General features: G+C 35.9%; 1 pseudogene; it reads left to right on the forward strand.

Annotated features, from left to right (window-relative positions):
- The first annotated feature begins 2,175 nt into the window (after positions 1-2,175).
- The window catches only part of LOC149571643 (uncharacterized), a 58,884-nt pseudogene continuing 36,873 nt past the window's right edge, over positions 2,176-24,186 (forward strand).

Genomic DNA, 24,186 nt, shown 5'->3' on the forward strand with positions numbered 1-24,186 from the left:
TATGATTATTCCTTTCATAGGGTACAATCAACATATCAAGGTTGTTTGAATACTTTTGCAACTAATTCAACACATATATGATTATTCTTTCCCTATGGTACAATAAAGCTCTTAAATGCTGATTGAGTACTCATGCAACTAATTTTAACACATATAGGTTTATACTACTCCTACAGTACAATCATACACTTAAATGCTGATATGAATACTTTGCAACTGATTTTAACACGTATATGATGATGCTATTCCTAAGGTACCATCATACATGTAATGCTGATTTGGAACTAAAACAAGAAAACCTCCAACAACCACTAATGATTCTATTAAACACTCAATTGTGATAATAAATGAGAGAAATGAAGCCTCGATACATTTAACATTATGAATGCTAAAATGTCACTAATTCAACTCAAAGACAAGAAAAAATACATTATGGAAGTTTGGAAAATTATTCATAACTACCACAACATCCTTAGTATTTCATCTAAATCAAGAATTAGTTGTTCAATCATCATGCTAGAAAATCTGTCCTATAGTTTGATAACAATAGGGAAAAAAGAACTCTTGCAAAAACAAAATAAGTATGCTTTATCATATCCTGTCACATCTTCTTTTAGAAAGTGCTTAGCATATATAAGGTAGAGGCAGATTCCACATTTGGTCTAGCCTTGGGGTTTGAGTTATGAAAAGAAAACTCTAATAAAGGAGCCACAGTTTGGTCTTAGACTACAATGGTATTAACACTCAACCATTACATTTTATAATTCCTTAAAATAAAAAAATGTTTCCCATTTGTGCACCATATTTCACATAACCCTAGCTAGGGATTATGGGTAGGTATAAGTGGAGGAATACACCATGTGCCATCCTACAACAATGATTTCTCTATTTTATTACAAAACCATCTGAAATAAGCAAGAATTGTATAGTTTGTTTAGGAAAGTTATCCTACTTGTCTTCCACATCTATCAAAGTAATTGTTAAAGAATTATTAGATTTAATAGAGAAGTTGCAATTTCTTTTGACCAACTCACAAGATTCTGACAGCAATGGTTTAATTCAAAGTTTACAATCTACTAGCAAGGTTCAATTTCCAAAGATATATTCCAACAAGATTCACATTTTGGAGTAAAAATAGAGATTTAGACAAAAGAGAAGAAAATAACCTACGATTTCTCCCTACTGGTTCCAATTCTTTCTTCTTCAATTGTCACCGCCACTACCCAAGTCTAGCTACTGCATAAGGAATGAGATTCAATGCTTTCTCTTTTTTGTGGTAAAGACAAGAAAAACAAAAAATACTCTTTCTTATCTTCTGTTGTGCCTCCCCTTTGCCCCTAACACCCTGCCTACTTAACTTCATCCCCACAATAACTAACCTAATTCTTCCCCTTACATTGGTTTCCTATTCTTTTTTTGTTTCATTATTCTCAAAGTAAAAATAAAAGAATAAAAGAATAAATACAAGTTTGTTTTATCAACACACACACACACACACACACACACACACACACACACACACACACACACACACACACACACACACACACACACATATAGATAGATAGAATTAAAACATCAAGGCTAATCCGTTAGATTTTTAATGTAGTAGCAAAATCTTTCTATTCATCTTTCACAATAATTAAATTCCAACCTCTTTATTCCACTTAGCTTTCAAGATTAACTTAGTAAATGTATCAGAAAACAAAATAACAACATGAAATCCATGTGATGTGTGTGTGTGTGGAAGCATGCCATTTTATGCATCCCCTTTTGAGAGGCTAGCCCTCTCTACCTCAACCACACTCTTGTCATGATGATCCCTACATCCACTCTGACACTCACAACCAAAACTGATTCAATATCCATCATAATTAATATATCACTTCTTAATTATATGATCATCAAGAATAAAACATTAACATAATCACTTTGCTATTGAATCATGCCATATAAGAACACATCTTATGACATCATCATCATAACATAATCATGTATTTTCCATATTAAAATAATTTATTTAATTTTTATAAATCTAAGATGTTAACTCCCATTTATCTTAAATTAAAATTAACCCATCTTTGACCAAGTCAACATTTGACTATTCACCACATAAGAAAGAAAGGAAAATGATTCTAGGGAAATTCATGATACTTTCACTTCCATTGCATTAATATGGTACCACTTCACACATTTCTCGCTCTTCTCCAACTCCAACGCTTCCTCATTTTCCTTAGAATTTCATTATCATGCTTGGCCTTTTTATAGAATGGAGTCTATGAGGTTTTTAGCTATGGGGATAATACTCTAGATTTTCCATTTGGAACATATGGAAATGGTTGTAGTGACCCTGTGCTTTAAGTACCATGTGATAATTCAGTTGAGAAGCCTTTAATTATCATTAGAGACTACCAATACTACTTACTAGAACCTCACAATTACTCCTCAATTAATTCTTACTCTTGGAATATTGTGATATTATATAAGCAATTTCAAAATGGTGCATGTGATTTCTCAGAGAGTGTCTACAATTAGTTCTAGAGTTCCAAACATTTCCATATTTTAGGAGATTACACAAATGTAAAACTAGGGAAATCATGTAGTGCGGTTGGGTTTTATGGACTATTATTGACCATTTTGATGTCTAATGAACATCAATACTTTAATGCTAGTCTTCCAAACTTGAGTAGCTCTTGTAAATCAAATTTTACAATCATCATGAATAAATTAAAGTTGGATTTGGAGGAGTCTCTATCTTATATTATTGACAAAGAGATCATTATTGAATGGAATGCAAGCAAACAGTGTCCACACTGTGAGACAAACCACATAGATTGCACTCATCTCACAAATTCATCTTTTTGCTACAATGGCTCCACTAGTAAGACTTATAGCTTTGTTTCTCTTTTAAATTATGAAATATTATTATATTTCTCTCCAAACTAAAGCAACATTTTTTTACCCATGCTATTCCATTACATAGTTCTAACATTACTGAGATTGACTAGTTGCAGAAAAGTTGAGCAAGAAGGCGATTACTTTAGGTATGCCCCATTTCCTTCTCATACATTTTGCTTCATTTTACAGATTTTGGAATTATTGATAATATTTGTTACCTTAAATCTATATTTCCCTATAGATTATGTGTCTAAGATCCGAAACCCTCTATGTAATTTTAGGTGCATGTGAAAATTAACAATACTATAGTCGCTAATTATTAATCTCCTATCATAAATGATTATTAGACCGCTGAAAATAAATTCACATCTAATATTGACAAATAACACAATTGTAACTTCACTAATAAAATACAAAAATAAATTCACAACACAAAAAACACAATATTTTTAGACAAATCGTCCCTAGAAAAATCCCTAAGGGAAAACTAGTTCTATAGATGGAAAATATATTAACTTCAGTAAATCAAGAGATACACAATTCCTTGTCTCTCATTGGCACAATTTAGACAACCTCTTAATTTCTCTTTTTGATATTCCCCACTACTATCCCCAATGCTAACACTGCACCCTTGCTAACATTGCAAGACTATTTTCTATCACTACAATTTCATTTGTTAGTAGTGCAAATGCTTCTACAACTTCTTGTGTTCCTCTTTGTGTTGTGTTCTCCAAATTCCTCCATTGACTCCCTTTTATACTATCTAACCAAGAGGTTTCTAGTTTCTTCTTTATCAAGACAACCTAACCAAGAAGTTTCTAGTTTCTTCTTGATAACAACCTAACCAATATGCTACTTGTTGTTTCTAGAAGTAGTCAATTAATTAATAAATATTTTCTAGTTAATCACATATGGATGAAAAACTATATAAGTTCCCTAAAGCTAACACTCTCTCTTAGCAAGGAAGTTGTTCTACATGAAACCTAACCCATCTTTGAAGAAGATGAATTTTTCCTTCCCCAATGTCTTAGTCAAAATTTCTGCTACTTGCCCATTTATAGGTATACACTACAGCTGAACAACCCCTAGTTGTACACAATCTTTGATGAAGTGATATTTTATGTCTATATGTTTAGACCTATCATGAAATACTAGATTATCAAACAATTTGATGCAAGTTTGATTGTTGCATTGTATCACAATAGTCTCAACATTCTAGCCAAGCAATGCTACTAACAACATCCAAAGCCATATAGCTTCACATGTCGGCATGCTAGCTACAATGTATTCTACTTTTTCTGACCTCAGAGCCATGATATGTGTCAATGTGCTCATACCATGCTCCAAGAGCTTGTTGAGTTTGTACAATGCTCTCTTCAATATGCAAATCTAGGTCTCTTTGATGTGTGCTAGAAAGCCTTCTGGTTGCTCTATGTATACCTCCTCCTTTAACTCACCATTAAGGAATGATGTCTTGACATCCATCTAATGGATTTTCCATCACATCTATGCAATAAATGAGATCAAAACTTATATAAAATTATACCTAGCCATTGGAGCAAATGTCTCCTCATAGTTTATTCCATCCTTTTGAGAGAACCCCTTGGCAATGAACCTTTCCTTGTATTTCTTGATGCTACCATCTACACCATGCTTTATCTTATAGATCTAGCATGATCCAACTACTACTCTGTCTATTGGTCTAGGCACTACCTCCCACACATCATTTTGCATTATTGAGTTATACTCCTCACCCATACCATCTCACCATACCTGATGCTCTATAGCCTCCTAATAGTTGGAAGGCTCACTATCTACTAACTGACTAACTAATGCCACATAGTCATTGAACTAGGCTGGTTGTCTCTGCTATCTAGTACTCTTCCTAGGAGCTTCCACTAACTCCTAAATATCCCTTTGTGTCTCTTGAACATCATGGTTCTTGCAACAAACTATAGAGGATGAAATATCAATGTCTAAGTCTTCTAGATGCATTTCCTATTGCACTTATTTCTTCATACTCTATAAATCATCACCACTTGAGCCTACACTTGTACTACTAATTGTACTTGTGCTTTGTTGCCCTTGACTAGGCCATGGAGCTTCTACTAGTTGCTCACTCTGATCATGTGCTGGAAAATATCTAGACCTTCTAAATGCCTTTTCCTCCATGAACTTAACATCACATTTGACAATGATTTTTCTAGTCCATGGGATAAAAATCCTAAATGCTTTTGAGGTTTCACCATACCCAAAAAAGTACCCCCTCTCTACAGTTTGATCTAACTTGGTACATGTATCACCTAGAATATGACAATATACCAAACTCCCAAATACTCTAAAATGGTTAACATCACAATTCTTTCCTATGAAAGCTTCATCCAATGTCATCCTCCCTAGTACCTTATGTGGAACCCTATTCTAAATGTAGACTATTGTACTACACGCCTTTTCCCATAAGTAGTGGGGTATATCTTGGTCATGTAGCATAGCTCTTGTTGTCTCTGATATAGAATAGTTCTTCCTCTCAACAACTCCATTTTGCTATGGACTATATGTAATAATCCACTCTCTCTTGATTCCTTCCCTAGTATAGAACTTCTAAAAGTTATTTCCTTTGTACTTGTCTTCATTATCTGACCAAATTTTTTTTATCTTCTTTCCTTTTGAGTTCTCCCCTAGAGCCTTGAACTCTTGGAACTAACTAAAAACCTCATCCTTGGCCTTCAAGAAGTATATCCAAGTCTTCTTGGATAAATAATTGATAGAACTAACATAGTACTCATATCCTTTGAGAGACTTTGTTGACATCAATCAACATAGATTTGAATGTACTAGATCAATAACACCTTCAAATTGGGTGTCACTCCTTGGAAAATATGCTTTCACAAACTTCCTCAACACACATCATTTGCATATATCATCATGCTTTATACTCACCTCTAGAACACTTTCCACAGTCTTAGAAAGAAATTTAAGCACTCCATGATAAATATGACCCAACCTCCTATTCCATAGCTATCCAAGATCTCTAGGATTATAGTTGATCATGTGTTCCTTAGGAGTATCAAATTGCAACCTATAAAGGTGATCACTCTTACTCCAATAGTTGTGGGTGATTTCAAATCCTTGTGCTTAATCAACACATGTTCCCCCTAAAAAGTACATTATAGCCCATATCTTGAAGAAAAAATATAGAAATCAAATTCATACCTAATCCTGGCACATGCAACACTTCATAAACTAGAATTATCATTCCATTCTCCCTTTGAAACTGAACAACCCCTTTCCCAATTGGGTTGAGTTTGGACAAGTTTCCCATAGAAATCTAGATATTGGTGTTCTCCTCCTTGTAACTAGAGAAGTACTTTCTAACTCTTGTCATATGAAATGATACCCCACTATCTATATACCAGATAGTTTGTGAGGTTGAGCTCACCATATAAGCTATAAGTGAAAACTCATCTTCCAATCTATTGGATTGTTCTTCTACACTTGTTGAAGATGCCACCTACTTTTTTACCTTCTTCCTTCTTGTGAAATTAATTACATAGTGACCATATTCTTGACATCCAAAGAACTTGACCTTATAAAGGTCCTTCTTCTTCTTCTTCTCACTTTTTGGATTATCCCTTCTTTTCTTTCCCTTTCCCTACTAGAGAAATGTTTTCCTATTCCACCTCACATTTTCTGACTCTTGTTTGCCCCATTAACAAGACTTAGTCTAAACTCCTTCTAAGTGAATTTGGTCAATAGTTGATCCCAACCCAGTAAGTTATCTCATCCACTGACAACTTGAACAAGGACACTCCACTATTTCAAAAACCCATTTAGGGCTATTCTCACTATCTTGTCATCACTGGGACTATCTCCAATATTTTCTAAAACATCCTTGATAAGTCTAAGCTTGGTGAGGTAACTTGTAATATCTTCTCCCTGGTTCATCTAGGTATTCTTCAACTTCTCTCTAAGAATAATCTTCCTATTGGTGGTAGCATTTTGGTACATATTTAGAATGACATCCCACATCTTCTTTGTTGTGTCTAACTTTGAGGTATGTGGAACAATATGATCCTTGAGATCATCAAGGATAATCTTCATTGCCTTGGTATCATCCTTCTTATATGCTACAAGTTGGGTCACATCCATTGGTATAGCTACAACTCTGGTAACATAATCCTTGATACCATTCTCTTCAAACAATAAATAAATTCTAGCCTTCTAGACACCAGAATTTGAGGCACCATCCAATCTATCTTGATCTCTCAAACCAGTAGAAGCCATCTAAAGGGATTAAAGCAATAATAATTCTAAAGAGATCACACTAGGTTATATAAACCCATTATTTATTTCCTAGGGAAAAATTCTTCTACCCTTAAAAATGCTCTGATACCATGTGAAAATTAACACTATTGTTGTCACTGATTATTAATCTCCTATTAGAAATGATTATTAAACTACTAAAATAAATTCACAACTAATATTGACAAATAACACAATTGCATAGTCACCAATAAAATATGGAAAGAAATTCACAACACAAAGGAAACAAAATTTTTGGACATATCATCCCTAGAAAAAACCCTAAGGGTAAACTAGTTCTATAGATGGAAAATATATTAACTTCAACAAATCAAGAGATACAAAATTCCTTACCTCTAACTGGCAAAATTTAGACATTCTCCTAATTTTTCCTACTGATATTTGGCACTGCTATCCCCGATACTATCACTGTGCCCTTGCTAACATTTCAAGACTGTTTTCTATCACTAAAAACCCATTTGCTAGAACTACAAATGCTTCTACAACTTTTTTTGTTCCTCTGTTGTGTTCTATTCTGCAAATGCCTCCCTTGACTCCCCTTTATATGACCTAACCAAGACGTTTCTAGTTGCTTCTTGATCAAGACAACCTAACCAAGAAGTTTCTAGTTTCTTCTTGATAACAACCTAGCCAATAGGTTACTAGTTTCTTGTAGGAGTCAATTAATTAACAAATATTTGCTAAATAATCACATATGGCTGAAGAACTTTCCCAGCTACCTAAAACTAATACTCCCTCTTAGTGAGGAAGCTATTCTGTATGAAACCTAACTTATCTCTAAAGAAAATGAATTTTACCTTCCCCAATGCCTTGTTGGAATGTCTGCTAAATAACCTGTATAGGTATGTACTATAGCTAAATAACCCACTATTGTACACAATCTCTAATGAAGTGATATTTGATGTCTATATGTTTGGACCTATCATGAAACATTAGATTCTCAAACAACTTGATGAGTCTTTGATTATCCTAGTGTATCATAGTAGTCTCAACCTTTTGACCAAACAAGGCTACTAACAACATCCAAAGCCATATAGCTTCATGTGTCACCATACTAGCTTCTATGTATTATGCTTTTGTTGAACTCAAAGCCATGGATTTCTACTTCCTATTGAACCAAGATACAACTTCTAATCCCAAATTGAAACAACATTGTGAAGTGCTGCTTTTGTCTATTATACTTCTTGCCCAATTTGTATCTTTATAGCCCATCAACCTAATACCTTCACCTCAAAAATATATGATCCCATAATCAACTATAGCATGCAAGTAATGCAATACATACTTTGTCAATGTCTAATGCATTCTCTTTAGTTCAACCATTAATTGATTAAGAAAGTTTACTGCAAATGCTATATCTAGCCTAGTGTTGACCAAATACATAAGTGAACCAATCAACTATCTATATAAGGTGGGATCCACATCCTTCTCCTTAGATGTATCTACCTTCCTCCAATTCATGATCATGGGTATAGACATGGCTTTGTAATCCTCCATCTTGAATCTCTTCAAGATTTCAATGAAATATTTCCCTTGACCAAGGAAAATCTCTCCATTTGTCTACCACACCTCCATGCCTAGAAAGTAGTGCAAAACTAATAATCACTAGTACATTTGAGACCATTTTTTGACCATTATTGGTCAAAATTTTGACCCAGTTTTTGACCAAACTTCGACCAAATTCGATCAACCCATTGGTCGGAAATTTTCTCGTCAAAATTTTGACTAACCTACTAGTTGGTCAAAATTTTGACCAATACGTTGGTCAAAAAACTTCCATAGCCATGGTACATGTTCTGCCAAGAATTGGTCAAAATTTTGACCAATGAAGGTAGAAAATTTTGACCAATGAAGGTAGAAATTTTGACCAATGAAAGAAGAAATTTTGACCAATAAAGGTAGAAATTTTGACCAATGAAGGTAGAAAATCTTGACCAATAAAGGTACAAATTTTGACCAATAAAGGTAGAAATTTTGACCAATGAAGGTCAAAAATTTTAACCAATGAAGCTAGAAATTTTGACTAATAAAGGTAGAAATTTTGACCAATGAAGGTCAAAACTTTTGACCAATGAAGGTAGAAATTTTGACCAATGAAGATAGAAATTTCTACCAATTCCTGGGTGTAAATTTTTTTAGGCATTCTATAAAATAGTTCATATGCCTTGCGTATGATATGACATTTTGCATGCATCCTGCACTCTCTTATTTGGTTGATGATGAATTATGGAGAGTGATCTAAAACCATGATGCTAAAAAAAAACACAATCAAATGCAAAATGAACTTGCATTACAAATGGATTGTGGAAATCTGATATTGTTAATTTTCCATGCATGTCTACTAGGACAAATATGTGTTTAAGTTGTGATTGTCCTGGTAGAGATGCATGCAATTTTACCAATATCAAATTTCCACAATCCATTTGTAGTGCAAGTTCATTTTTGATTTGATTGTGTGTTTTTTAGCATCATGGTTTCAGATCACTCTGCGTAATCCATCATTAGTCGGATGAGAGAGAGTGCAAGATGCATGCAAAATGTCATATCATACACAAGGCATGTGAACTATTTTATAGAATGCCTGAAAAACATCGACAATAACTAATATGAAGAATATATAATTAGTTATATGATTGAGACAAATCATGTACTAGTGAGTTGGTCAAAATTTCAACCAAATTTTTTTTGACCTAGTGGTTTTACCACCTTGCCCCAGTAAATGGGCTCACTCAGTGTGCTTGCGAAGTTGCCCCATAGAGTTGCTTCTCTAATATCACTCACCATGTAAACTCACTTGGTCAGCACACGAAGTTGACTTTTTTGGTATGCTCGCTAGGGCTCACCAAGTCAACTAATGAAGTCACCCCACCAAGTCATGTCACCAAGTCATCTGTTCAAGTACACCCATCAAGTTGACACTTTAAGTTTTCTCATCAAGTCACCTAACCAAAGTGCCTCATCAAGGTTAGTCTTTAAGTAGACTTAGCAAGTTAGCCCACCAAGTCACTTTGCAAATTTGCCTCACCAAGTGGCCTCGATAAGTCAACTTGCCAACTTGCACCACCAAGTCATAACTTTAAGTTGACTCACCATATCAACTTTTCAAGCTAACTCCCATAGTCAGGTCACCAAGCCGACAATTCAAGTATGCTCACCAAGTTGAGTCTTTAAGTTTGCTCACCAAGTTTGCCAACTATGTCAACTCTCCAAGTCAACCCACCAAGTCACCCCCACTGAGTCATCTCAATGAGTTGACTCTTTTAGTTAGCTCACCATGTCGACTCACCTAGTGGTTTTACCACCTTTCCTCAGCAAGTTGGCTTGCTATGTGTGCTTGCCAAGTTTCCCCAATGAGTTCCTTCTCTAAGCCCACTCACCATGTCAGCTCACTTTGTTACCTCACCAAGTTAACTATTCAAGTATGCTCGCCAAGTGGGTTGGCCAAGTCACCCCACCAAGTCGACTATTCAAGTGCGCTCAGCAAGTTGACTCTGAGTTCATTCATCAAGTCGCCCCACCAAAGCACCTCATCAAGGCCAGTCCTTAAATCTACTAACCAAGTCAGCTCACCAAGTTGCCTCACCAAGTTGGCTCACCCACATGTCCCACCAAGTCCCCAAGTCCACTCGCCAAGCCAACAATTCAAGTGCACTCACCAAGTTGACTCTTTATGTTTGTTCACCAAGCCCATCCTCTAGGTCAACTCTCCAGGTCAGCTTGTCAAGTCACTCCAGCCTAGTCAACTTAATGATTTGACTCTTTCAATCAGCTCACCAAGTCTACTATTCAAGTACACATGCCAGGTCAGCTTGCCTAGCCAGGCCACCAAGTCATGTCACCAAGTCGACTATTTGAGTACACTCACAAAGTTGACTCTTTAAGTTCACTCATGAAGTCATCGCACCAAAGCACCTCATCAAGGTTAGTCTCTAAGTCTACTCACCAAGTTAGCTCACCAAGTCATCGCACCAAGTTGACTCACCATCTTGCCTCACAAAGTGGACTCACTAAGTTGGCTCACCAACTTGCTCCACCAAGTCAACTATTCAAGTATGCTTGCCAAGTTGACTCTTTGAGTTTGGTCATCAAGTAACCCCACCAAAGTGCCTCATCAAGGCCAGTCTTTAATTTCACTCATCAAGCTTGCTCACCAAGTTAGCTCGCCATGTCGTGTCTCTAAGTGGCCTCACTAAGTCAGCTTGCCAACTTGCCTCACCAAGTTGCCACTTTAAGCCCACTCACCATGTTAGATTGCTAGGCTAGCTCCCCAAGTAAGCTCACCAATTGACAATTGAAGTACGCTCACCAAGTCAACTCTCTAAGTTCACTCACCAAGTCTGCCCCCTAGGCCAACTCTCTAGGTCAGCTCACCAAGTCACCCCCACTTGCCCCACCAGCTCACCACTTTAAGTTGACTCACCATGTCATCTCGCCAGGCCAACTCCCCTAATCTAAACTCCTTATATAGAAATAAATTTTATAATCAAAATCTACAAATCATGTGTATTTGTTCATTGACATTTTTACGTTTTAAAGTGAATACTAGCACCACCTTTGACTGAAGATAACCACCAATTTTTTGTTGAATGAACCTAGTCACATGTGCTATTGGATAAATGGCTTCCTCTCCACTAGCTTCATCAAGGCATATTGACTACATAGTATCAACTGCAAATCTAAAAGGGAAAAGAAAAACAAGATATTAATCTGTGTGTGTGCACGCACACATGCGAGCATGCATGCATGTGCCATGTAAGTATGTTTAAGCACATCAATGGAGATTAATTTTAAAAATTTCTATGAAAATTTCTATCTTGATATATGTTAGTATGATTTAAAAATTGAAAGAATCTAAACACTTTGCAATTCATGTTACCTTAAAAACTCATGGGCATCTTCTTCTTTTCCATATACAAGGTGATTTACCATTACACACACACAAGAAGAATAGTATATTGAAGCACTACTAATCAAATCTTCATTAATAGGTGGGCAACTTAAAAAAATCAAGCATGTCGACTCTAAGAGGTCTTGATTAAAGACAGTTACTGAACTGCATCCTGGGTGAGCCAAAGCAATAAATATATTACACTGAGAATATCCAACATTTGCATATAGAGCAGCTGTAACACCAACTTCCATATAAAACACATGAATAAACTATTGAAATGCTAAAAAGTATATGACCTCATCTCTATGGTAATCATATTATGGTTTTGCTGCTTTGTGAACAAGCAAACCATGGCATTGAGATATAATTTACAATTATCTGTACACCTACAAGACAAGGAAGACCTGTATTTGAAAATCAATTCGTATTTGAGTTGATTTGATTTATGTGATTTTGAAATAAATCAAATCAAAATTGTTTCATAGATTTAACTCAAGCTCACTAATTTAGCTGGAAGCCATTCAAATTTTCAATTAGAATTCCAAAGAAATTGATAACCAAAAAATCACATATAAAATGCTCTTGAATTCCATGGACTACAACACAAAACTTTAAAGTAAAATTAGGCCATGTTCCAAAATCCAACCAATTGATGGAACAAGTATCGTGATGTTATTTATTGCCTTGACAAGGACTCAAACTTGCACACTGATGGCATGACAATATAGTTTTATCAGGAAATTCAAAGTTTAAATCAAATCTGTTCTGATTGGGGTAGCTAATGAATCCCACAAACAATCAACACATGTTGATTCAAAAATATGAATGCAACTACTATATCTCTAAAAACAAATAAAATATAATTTTATATGTAAATCATTAACGAGTTCGCCCACTTGCACTTTGCAGCATGATAAATGATAACCTCTTAAACAACATCACAAAGACTTGAACTGATTCTTCACATACTAATATGTTCCTTCAAATTTCATGGATGGTATACTCTTTTTGTTGTAATCAAATCAGATATATCAAAAAATATGACAACTATAGCTAGAAATTCATTGTCAACAGTATTAAAAAAATCATGATTTTTACCTCAAATCTCTTCTATAGATGAGTATCCATGGATAAATTATCAAAATCATCATTGGAATCTTGAATTCTAACCACTAGAAGATGATTAACTTATTTGTGTTTCTATGTTCTCTACTACCTTTCAAATTTTTTAGTTCTTCCAAATACTGTTGTTCTATTCTAATTTTTTAGTTCTTCCAATTTATTAACTCTATACTAAATCCACACCCAATTTTAGAAGTAACCAATGATGAGTTTGACCCAGAGACTTTGATTTAAGAGTCAAAACATCAATGTGCAACATCTTGCACTTGCACACTTTTCAAGCTTTTATGAGACAAAAGATGTTGGAAATCTTTAACACATTGACATCAGTACCTACTCATGTCAATATGATGGCATTGGATTCGCAATGATAACTGTATGTTATGGGTATGTCATTGACAAAGTTTCATTAAACTTGAACTTAGGCACATATCAGTCATCCCAATGTTTTATCCAAATAATATTACAAAATAATATATTTTGAATCTTCTTCTATCTCATTCCAAAGAGAAAACTAAATAAATATGAGCCTACAATTCCAAATTATAGTTCTATATTAATTGTTTTCTATTTACAAAGTTCTACTTTTACAACTTGTGTTATTTTTAGGATTGGACCTTCCCATAAACATTCATTAAACATTCTACATTAATAATTTTCTATTTACAAAGTTCTACTTTTACATCTTGTGTTACTAGCATTGGACCTTCCCATTATCCTTTAAGAAACAGGAAGACTGACCAACAATGGGTTTCATGGTTTAGGTGGATCACTAGGTTCAGTTTACTCTCGATCTTGAGAACAAAATCAAATATTAAAGGTGTGCTAAATTCTAATATTGAGTGTAATATAAATGTTGGAAAGTCTACTCATTACCACATTAAGTCATATACACAGCAGAAGCATACTGCCAGAGCTGAGAATTACAAAATCAACATTACAATACTAGAATTTACATACAGAATACATGTCCACAACAATTAATAGTAACACTCTAAAAAGTGTCTTTAACCTTTGTATATTTCTTTCAAATATGCACTTATATTTGCCACTCAAACAAGTTTTTCCCAGCAACCTACTCTGTTTTGAACTTTCTACATTTTTTTGGCAAATTACCTATTTGTGAGTAACTAGAAAAAGAGCTAATCAAGAGCTGAGGCCAAGCAATCATTACTATCACATTCTAGTAGATATAGAGCACCACCTAACACAAAAAGAATGCAAATTAAAAATACAAAGAGAATATAAAGCAAAAGAATATCTATATACTAAAAATGAGACTTCAAGACAACCTATGAGTGATAAATATGACAGATCATTTGCCAATACCAGCTACAACCAATTTCTTCAGCAACAATAGGCTCCCTTCCTATTGACACCCTCAAAGAAAAGAAAGTTAGATTGTATTTTATGTTGCACATATGTTAAATTTCTCTACTGATATCCATAAATATAGACAGATACATCTCCAGAGCACCTCACATATATCATAGATAATACCTTTCACTACCATCAATGCTAAAAGGGAATATATGCCATAGTCCACTACATTCTAATGTAGATTAATCCTTTTAAATCAGAAGTCAACTCTTAATTTCAATAATGAAGACACCATAAAACAAAAAAGTTTAAAAGAAAGCAGTGTGGCAATAAAACTTGATAAGAACCCACATGTCTTAAATAAGATGGGTAAAACTAGTTTTTAATGGTTAAAACAAACCTTGTTTTTTATACCAACAATCTTATTGGAACTATTGCCTAGTAAACCCCCAAATTCTAGTTCCTACAAATAGATATCATGAAGCATGCCAACTCTTTCAATAAATTAGAAAGATAGTACAAGATAAATTACTTTGAATCCAACAAAGTGCACAACCATAGCTAAACAAAATAGAAAGCCTCCTTTAACACAATCGCGTACAGTAAAGTTACTAAGTAAAGAAAACAACATGTATTGAACCATGCTATCTTCAAAAAAATTTAAAAATAGAGGAAAAAAGCCACTTGTGTGAAAATAAAAGCCTTGAAATAATCTTACTGCTGAATATACTTGAGCAACTGTAACACAATTATTATTTTTTTCTGGAAAGCCTTAAAGAATCTACAAATGTAGCAAACTGAAGCAGGCAATCACATTTTAATATGCAATAACAAACGATTCATGCTTAAAAAACATAAAATCTACTTTGTTATTGTGTAGAGAACATCTGGAAAGTTTGGTCTGTTCTACAAAATCCTATTGGTTCAATAGTAAAGTTCATTGGCCACTCTTAAAATTCCTTCATACATCAGAGAAATTAATAATATTATTCAATACTAACCATCAGAGAAAGAATCTGGATCTTAGGATTCTTATTGGCAATGTGTTTCTTAATTTATTTGATTAGTTCCTTTGCATATCTGTTCAAACACAATCATATTGACCAATATAGACCCTTCATTAATATCACCATATCCAAATGTCCATTTAAAAGAATGAATTCAGAAGATAGAGTTGTTAACCTACTCTATAAAAACCATACCAACATCTCTTATGTGAACTCTATTCATATAACAAAGATGAGATTACATTCTCTAAACATGGACTACCATTAATGCATAATACAGAGCAATTACCAATCAAACCAATCAAATAATGTCAAATAATGTCAAATTGGATTTTATCACCAGCTCAAAATCTTTTTGAAAAGGAAACTTGGCAAATAAAACTAAATAAAAATAGTCTTATTGAGTAAACATCAACATTGTATGAACAATACCATTACAATGCACTATACTAGGTATACATATATTGTTGGCTAACTATAAAGAACATTGGTGGTGAATTCAAGTTCAAGCTGTAAAAGCAAAGACATTTACATAAAAACTAAGCAACCATGTCTGGCAAGAAAAGATATATAGAGATTTCTGACTGAAATTACAAATTGATGCTAAAAACCTTAAACCATAAGAATTGTTCTATAGAATAATAAAGAAGAAAGATGAAGAATCAAACAGCTGAAGGATACAATGTTGATGCAACTTTAGAAAGATTGTTCGAAGGACATGATATGCTCGGGTTGAAGGAGCTTTGAGATTCATTACTACACTTGGGAATGGGCTCATCCTCAATCTTCTAAAGATTGATGATGAGCCCATTCCCAAATGTAGTAATGAATCTCATATAATGCAATCTCATCTATGAAGTGTATTAAAAGCTAATAGAGCATCTTCGCTAGCTGATCTCCCTTATGATCCATAGGAGAATGCCAAAGATAGTCATGATGCTAATAGGCACGTCATGACTATCTTCAACATTCTCCTATGGCTCTTATGGTTCTACTCTTATAACATGAGGCTTCTTCTTCTTCTTTCAAGAATAAGGTTGACATGGCCTTGTAATAAGAAATAAATGGGTTTAATTTGGATTATGTACAACACAAAGAAAACCAAAATGTAATAACAATTTTTAATAGAGAAATGAACTATATAAACTTATAAAGCTCATAATAATAATAGGCCATAAACAAGAGCTAAATTCTGAGTAGACAAAGTCTGGACACATGAAGCGTACCTAATTGATCAAAATCAAATCATTGCCAAGCCTTTTAACCACTCCTTAATAGCACTTTCTCTGTCACCAAGTTTGCAATAGGGTTTCTATTTATTTTTGGATCTAATGTTAATATGGAATCTCCATCTTGAAATTTCTTCAGAGTTTGAAAGATTTATACATGAAGTGACCAAAAACTCAAAATATGTCATGAGAAATAGAGCTCCAACACTGATAGTTTATACATCTGCTAAAATCATAGCAACCGTGTTTAAGGAAAAGCATCCTTTAATTCAATATGGTTCACAAGAAAAGACCTAGTTTATACAATTAGGATGAAAAATATTAGTAAGGGACATTGATTGCAAGCACAACAAATATATTGTTCATAGAAATGGCCTAGTTGTTAATGTGTTGACAAAAGTTTGTTAGAATTTTGAATAGAAAAGGGGTAGGATCTTTCAATTTGGAAAAAATAAAATGAGGACAATGGCAAATCAAAAAAGTGAACTATTCTCCGAAGCATTCAATGGTACATTCAATGCTGAATAGCTAAGGGACTTGCAAAATGAAAAAGAAACAAAAAAACTTACTCTATATAAGGGTACTACAACTGGAGTCCATGAAATTTCCCAATGGTTTTCTCTGCAACATGGAGGAATTGGATTCATATTTGTCCAAAGTGGATCAACTAGATTGTAAGCTTCTAAATTGAGCCTTGTAGCCCTCATTAGTTTCTTTGGTTTGGTACAGGATTTTGTAACATTTATGCTTTGGTTTGGTATAGGTACTTGGAACATCCATGTGAAGAAGTAATACTTTCAATTGCTTCTTGTTACAATGAGATCATAAGAATAATAGCTCCTATAGCTCCCCTATAATGATGACATACTAAGGAAGGTTCTATAGTTGATTATGGAGAGCCTTCATGGGTTACATGATATGAAAGCCCTTAATTTTGGAAAGAGGGCTAAGATTAGAGAAACTATGGCAAGAGTTAGATCATTTATATTATGTTGGATCTCAAGTGTGAAAAAAAAATGATTTTTCATATGTTTCAATACTTCTTACTAAAATTAGGTATTAGCTGATTGTGGAGTCTTCTTTAAAAAAGCACTGCCAATTGTTCAAGAAAATGTCCTAGTTGTTGATGGAGTGAAAAGGGTTTTTTAAAATTTAGGAGAATAGGGGTAGCATCTTTCAATTTAGCAAAAAAAATGAAGACAATGGTAAATCACAAAATTGATTTTTTACTCAAAGCATTCAATGATACATTCAATGGTGAACAACTAGGAGACTTGTAAAAACTAAAAGAAATAGGAAATTAAGTCTATGTGATGGGACTACAATTGGAGTTTGAAATTTCTTGATGGTGTTCTCTCCAAGATGGAGGAATTAGATTCATATTTTTCAAAAGTGGGCTAGTCAGACTGGAAGCTTTTGAATTAGGCTCTACGGCCCTCAATGCTCTCTCTTAGGTTCTGTACAAGTTTTTGGAACACTAGTGTGAAGTAAGACTTGCAGTTTCTTCTTGTTACAATGAGACTATAAGAATAAAAGCTCATGTATCCCCCTATATTGATGACATACTAAGGAAGGCTCTACAAATGAAAGTGTAGTGCCCTAATGGGTTACATGATACTGAAGCCCTAAATTTTGGTGAGAGGGCTAAGATTTTAGAAACTATGACAAGAACTAGATCCTTTATCATTATGTTGAAACTCAAGAGTGAAAAAAGTATTTTAAAAATGTTTCAATGCTTCTTGAATTTTTTTTAAAAGCATCGTTCAGACAAGGTGAGAGTTTGTATGCAAATCATTATGTCCTTAATCTTAAATGACAATGATAAGCTTCTATTAGACCTGTTGGCCATTTTTTGGAAGGAATGGGCTATATCACCTATAGCTTATAGGGTTTCCAAAAGATTCATTGACCATAAAATTGAAACATTCCAAAAGCACACAACCAAAAATGAGCTAATTTCAATGAGTTTGCAAGTTGTGAGATCTTTAAAAAGGGTAAGAACCAAATGAGAAAAGCACAAATTAGTTTCAAGTGCAGATTAGTTTCAAGTGTCACAAGGCATGGACACTATATCATATTTGTAAAGGAAACAAACATATTACAACCTAGTGATGAGGGCAAAGATATAGGTGAGAATAGTACCATGGCTCATCAAGAGCAAACTAAATCTAAAACTTTGAATACATCTATTACTATGCATGAATAGTAAAAAGGATGACTTTGAATTGGCTAAGATAAATAATGTGGAGGAAGAATCAATTATCATAAGTAAGGAATTTTCAAAACTCTTTATCAGTGAGTTGTAGAACTATATTGATAGAATATGTGAAGAGAGAAACTTCTTTGATGAATCCACCCTACAAATCTTATCCAAGATCAACACAAACACTTTATTTGTAGATCTAGACCATCTATTGGCTCAAGGGTAGTATGGGTTTGACTAGTTATGGAATATTTGGAATTTGGTTGTGATGCTCTGAATGATCTAGTTCATAATCACTAGTGGGGGATATAGTTATACCAAACTGTCTCACAATTTTTTCATATATAAATTGTTTTGTGTATAATGGAGAACTTAATGGTGCATCCATACATCAAGTATATGTTAAAAATATCAAGTTTAAAATATCTTATTTTACAATGAACATTCTCTCAAGTATAACTATCGATCAATTCATATTAAGAGACTTCATACTAATTTATAGTATAAAGGATAGCAAATGATTTGATGTATTAATATTCTCTAATCTATTTTATCATGGCATTCTAATGCAACTAGGATTTAAAAAGAAAAAAATGTATGCTAACCTCATCATCTTCATCTCTTCATTTTCTTTCTTTGATCTCTTCTTTTAGTTTCTTTAGTATTCCATTCCATCATGGTTGTGCATGTATTTCCAATGAACAATTTTCAACATCATTCACTCAAAGCTTCACACATGTGACTCACAATGTCAAGTTACAAAACTAAAACTATAATCAAAATGGGAGGAGCAAAAAATGGACATCTATGGGTAAGTGCACAAAGTTGTGGTGCCAAAAGGGGGGTAGAAGTGGACACCTTTTTCCTGAAATCTACAAATTTTGAACTTTAACAAGAATTTGAAGATAGTTATGCTCAAAATTTTAAGATATGAAAAAAACAAAAGTTGTAGTCCTTTGAATCTAGTTTCTAAACTACTAATTTTTTTCCAAAATGGTTTAGTTTTAGGTCCTCAAAAAAGTGGGCCAAAAAAAGTGGTACTGTTTATTTCAAAAAAATATAACATAGTACAAAGTGTGGCCCCACTAAAATTTTAACTTTTTTTTTGAAATTCTTTAATCACTCTGGTCAAAAGTTACTTAACACTATGTAGTTTATCCCAAATTTTTTGGGTAATTTTATAATATGTATTTTTTTAAATGAATTTTTAAACTAGACACATCCCAAAAATGTGAAATATTTGTGTGCTCACCCTAGAAATAATTGAAAACTAATCTAAAATCAAAACTTTTTTTTTTCAAAGTGTGTAGAATGGAGTCTAGTTTCTAAAAAACTAAGTTGTTGCAAAATTCAATGAATGAGCTAAAATCTATAGCCCAATTAGTACATGGTGGTTTTTGACAAAAAATGAACATACATTCAAAAGAAATTATAGATGAAAGGTTTGAACTAGTTCAAATTAAAAATAAATTATATGGTTAGATAGCTAACACAGAGACCTATAATGCTATGTAACCTGATCTTATCGATACCCAACCACGAGGAATCTTGAAGGGGAGCACATAAGAAAAAACAATCATTTTTGGTATGTTTGCTGGAAAACATGTCTCAGGCCTGTTCATAAACTCCAAGCATTTGGGTTCAATCTCAAAGGAAAAACCAAGCCTTAGGCTTTGGTTTAAATAAGCTTTCAATAACGTGTGCACCCTATAGCGCGCACAGGCTATAGTGCGCATGTGCTATGTAAAACATAATTTCTCAGTAGCATGAGCTTGCTATAGTGCATACACACTATTAAGACCTAAATTGCATAAGAGAACTAGGTGGGGGGGGGGGATAAGGGAATGTCCATGTGTGTGTGTGAGAGAGATAGAGATAAAGTAGGGGATGGGAGAGGGGAGAGAGAAAGTGAGAAAGAGTAGGGGTGACAAAGAGAGTATAGGACGGGAGAGAGAGTAGGGGTGGCAAAGAGAGAGGAAGTGTGAGAGAGAGTAGGGGTAGAAAAGAGAGAGTGCGGGATGGGGGAAAGAAATTGAAAGTAGGGGATGTGAGAGAGAGGAAGTGTGAGAGAGAGTATGGGTTTGGAGAGAGAGATTAAGAGTAGGGGATGGGGGAGAGAGAGAGTAGGCGATGGGAGACAGAGTGGGAGAGGAAGAGTGAGAGAGAGGAGGATGGGAGTGCATGTGTGTGAAAGAGAGAGAGTATGGAATGGGAGAGGGGGAAGAAAAAGTAGCTTGAGAGAGAGTAGGGGATGGAAGACAGAGTAGGCAATGGGAGAGGGAGAGAAAGGGGGGATAGAAATGTGTGTAAGAGAGAAAGAGAGTGAGAGAGTAGGGGATAGGAGAGAGTGTGAAAATGTTAGAGAGAGTAGAGAGAGAGAGAGAGAGAGAGAGAGAGAGAGAGAGAGAGAGAGAAGGTAGTGGGAGAGTGAGTGGGAGAGGGAGAGCGAGTGAGAGAAAAAGTAGGGGATGGAAGAGGAGAGAGGGGGGATGGGTGTGTGTGTGTGAAAGAGAGAGAGAGTAGAGAATGAGAGAAGCGAGAGAGAGATAGAGAGAGTAGGAAATGGTAGAGGGATGGGAGAGGGAGGAGAGAGAGTGAGAAAGAGAGAGATAGTAGGCAGTGGGAGAGAGAGTGGGAGGGAGAGAGAGGTGGAATGGAACCGTGTAAGAGAGATAGAGTAGGTAGTGGGACAGGGACTGTGAGAGAGAGAGGGGGGGAATGGGATGTGTATTTATTTATAAGAGAGATAGAGTAAGGGATGGGAGAGAGTGTTAGAGTTTGAGAGAAAGTAGGAGGTGGCAGAGAGAGCTCGTAAGGGATGGGGGTGAGATAGAGAGAGAGAGAGAGAGTAGGGGATGGGAGAGTGTGAGAGAGAGTAGGGGATAGAAGAGAGAGAGTGAGAGTAGGGGATTGGAGAGATAAAGTAGAGTGGAAGAGAGAGTACTTGAGAGAGAGAGAGATAGTAGGCAGTGAAAGTGGGAGTGGGAGAGGGAGAGAGAAGGGGGATGGGAGTGTGTGACAAATATATAGAGTAGGGAATGGGAGAGGAGAGAGAGAAGGAGGATGGGAGTGTGTATGTAAGAGAGATAGAGTAGGGGATGGGAGAGAGTGTGAGAGTGTGAGAGAGAGTAGGTGGTGGCAATGAGAACTTGTATAGGATGGGAGGGAGAGAGAGAGATTGATATTACAGGATGGGAGAGCATGAGAGAGAGTAGGGGATGAGAGAGAGAGAGAGAGAGAGAGAGAGAGAGAGAGAGAGATAAAGAGATAGAGTAGAGAGGAAGAAAGATAACTTGAGAGAGAGAGAGAGATAATAGGCGGTAGGAGAGGGAGTGGGAGAGGGAGAGAGATAGGGGGGATGGGAGTGTGTGTGACAAATGTAGAGAGTATGGGATGGGAGAGAAGAAGAGTGGGGGGATAAGAGTGTGTGTATCTCTGAAAGAGAGAGATTAGGGGATGGGAGAGTGTGTGAGAGTGTGAGAGAAGGGGGTGGCAGAGAGAGAGTACGATGATGGGGGAGAGAAATTAGGTGGTGGGAGAGGGAAAGAGAGAGGGGGGATGGGAGTGTGTGTGTGAGAGATAAAAATTAGGGGATGGGAGAGAGTGTGAGGGTGAGAGAGTAGGGGATGGGAGAGGAGAGAGAGAGTAGGGGATTGGGGAGAGAAAGTATGTGGTGGGAGAGGGAGAGAGAGAGGGGGGATGGGAGTGTGTGTGTGAGAGAGATAGAGTAGGAGATGGTAGAGAGTGTGAGTGTGAGAGAGTAGGGGATGGGAGAGGAGGGGGACGGGAGTGTGTGTGAGAGAGAGATAGAGTAGGGGATGGAAGAGAGTGTGAGTGTGAGAGAGTAGGGGATGGGATAGGAGAGAGAGAGCAAGGGATGGGGGAGAGAAAGTAGGCAGTGGGAGAGGGAGAGAGAGAGGGGGGATGGGAGTGTGTGTGTGAGAGAGAAAGAGTAGGGGATGGAAGAGAGTGTGAGTGTGAGAGAGTAGGGTATGGGAGAGGAGAGAGAGAGCAGGGGATGTGGGAGAGAAAGTAGGCAGTGGGAGAGGGAGTGGGAGAGGGAGAGAGGGGGGGGGGAATGGGAGTGTGTGTGTAAGAGAGAGATTAGGGAATGGGAGAGAATGTGAGAGCGAGTAGGTGGTGGTAGAGAGAGCTTGTACAAGATGGGAGAGAGAGAGAGATTAGAGAGGGAGAGAGAGAACTTGAGAGAGATATAGTAGGTAGTAGGAGAGGGAGAGGGAGAGGGAGAGAGATAGGGGGGATGAGAATCTGTGTAAGAGAGATAAAGTAGGGGATGGGAGAGGAGAGAGAGAGTAGGTGGTAGGAGAGGGAGAGGGAGAGAGATAGGGGAGATAAGAGTGTGTGTGAGAGATCTAAAGAGTCAAGGATGGGAGAGGAGACAAGGTGAGAGAGGTAGAGAGAGTAGGTGGTGGGAGAGGGAGAGTGAGAGAGAGAGTAAAGGATGGGAGAGGGGAGAGAGAGTAGGAAGAGAGAGGGAGGGGATGGGAGAGAGAGTAGGAAGGATAGAGAGTAGGGAGGATGGGGAGTAGGGAGGATAGGGAGTGATGTGATTTCACATAGTGCATACATGCTATAGTGCATATGTACTATCTCAAATCACCTAAAAATGGTAAAAAATCAACCTTGGGGCCCATTTCATCCATTTCTTGCTTTTGGTCTATTATGCACTATATTATTCTGACAGAAATCATAGGTTTCAACTAATGCAGGAGCATCTTGGTTTTTCTCAGCATGGTCTATGGTTGCTGAGCATGGTCTTGGGACTCGGCATGGTCTTTTGTCACTCGGCATGATCTTTGGTTACTCGGCATGGTCTGGGAGGAGCTTGTCTTTGCTTAGGAATTTTGTGCCTTTGTAGGCCTTGTATGTAATTTTATACAATGATTTAGAGAATGAAAATTTCAGGGATGAAAGAGGGCCTAGATTTCTAACTATGGTTCAAAGATTGTGTTCTAATTCATTTGGAGCTAGGAGATATTTCAATTTTATTAAGACATTAATTTTGGGAATTTAATTGTTGTAGGAGGCTGACTTTGGCATTTAATTTATGTATTTGTATTTAATTTGTGTTCTGGGCTGACCTGTGGCTTAGATTGGTATAAGTAGGGGTTGTGGGGAATTCTTTAGGATAAAAATTATCCATGGAGGAGAAGTAGAGGAGCTTGGAAGAGA

This window comes from Cupressus sempervirens, chromosome 2, assembly GCF_028749045.1.
Source record: "Cupressus sempervirens isolate cs-2001-9-10 chromosome 2, ASM2874904v1, whole genome shotgun sequence".
NCBI classification, from domain to species: Eukaryota; Viridiplantae; Streptophyta; class Pinopsida; order Cupressales; family Cupressaceae; genus Cupressus; species Cupressus sempervirens.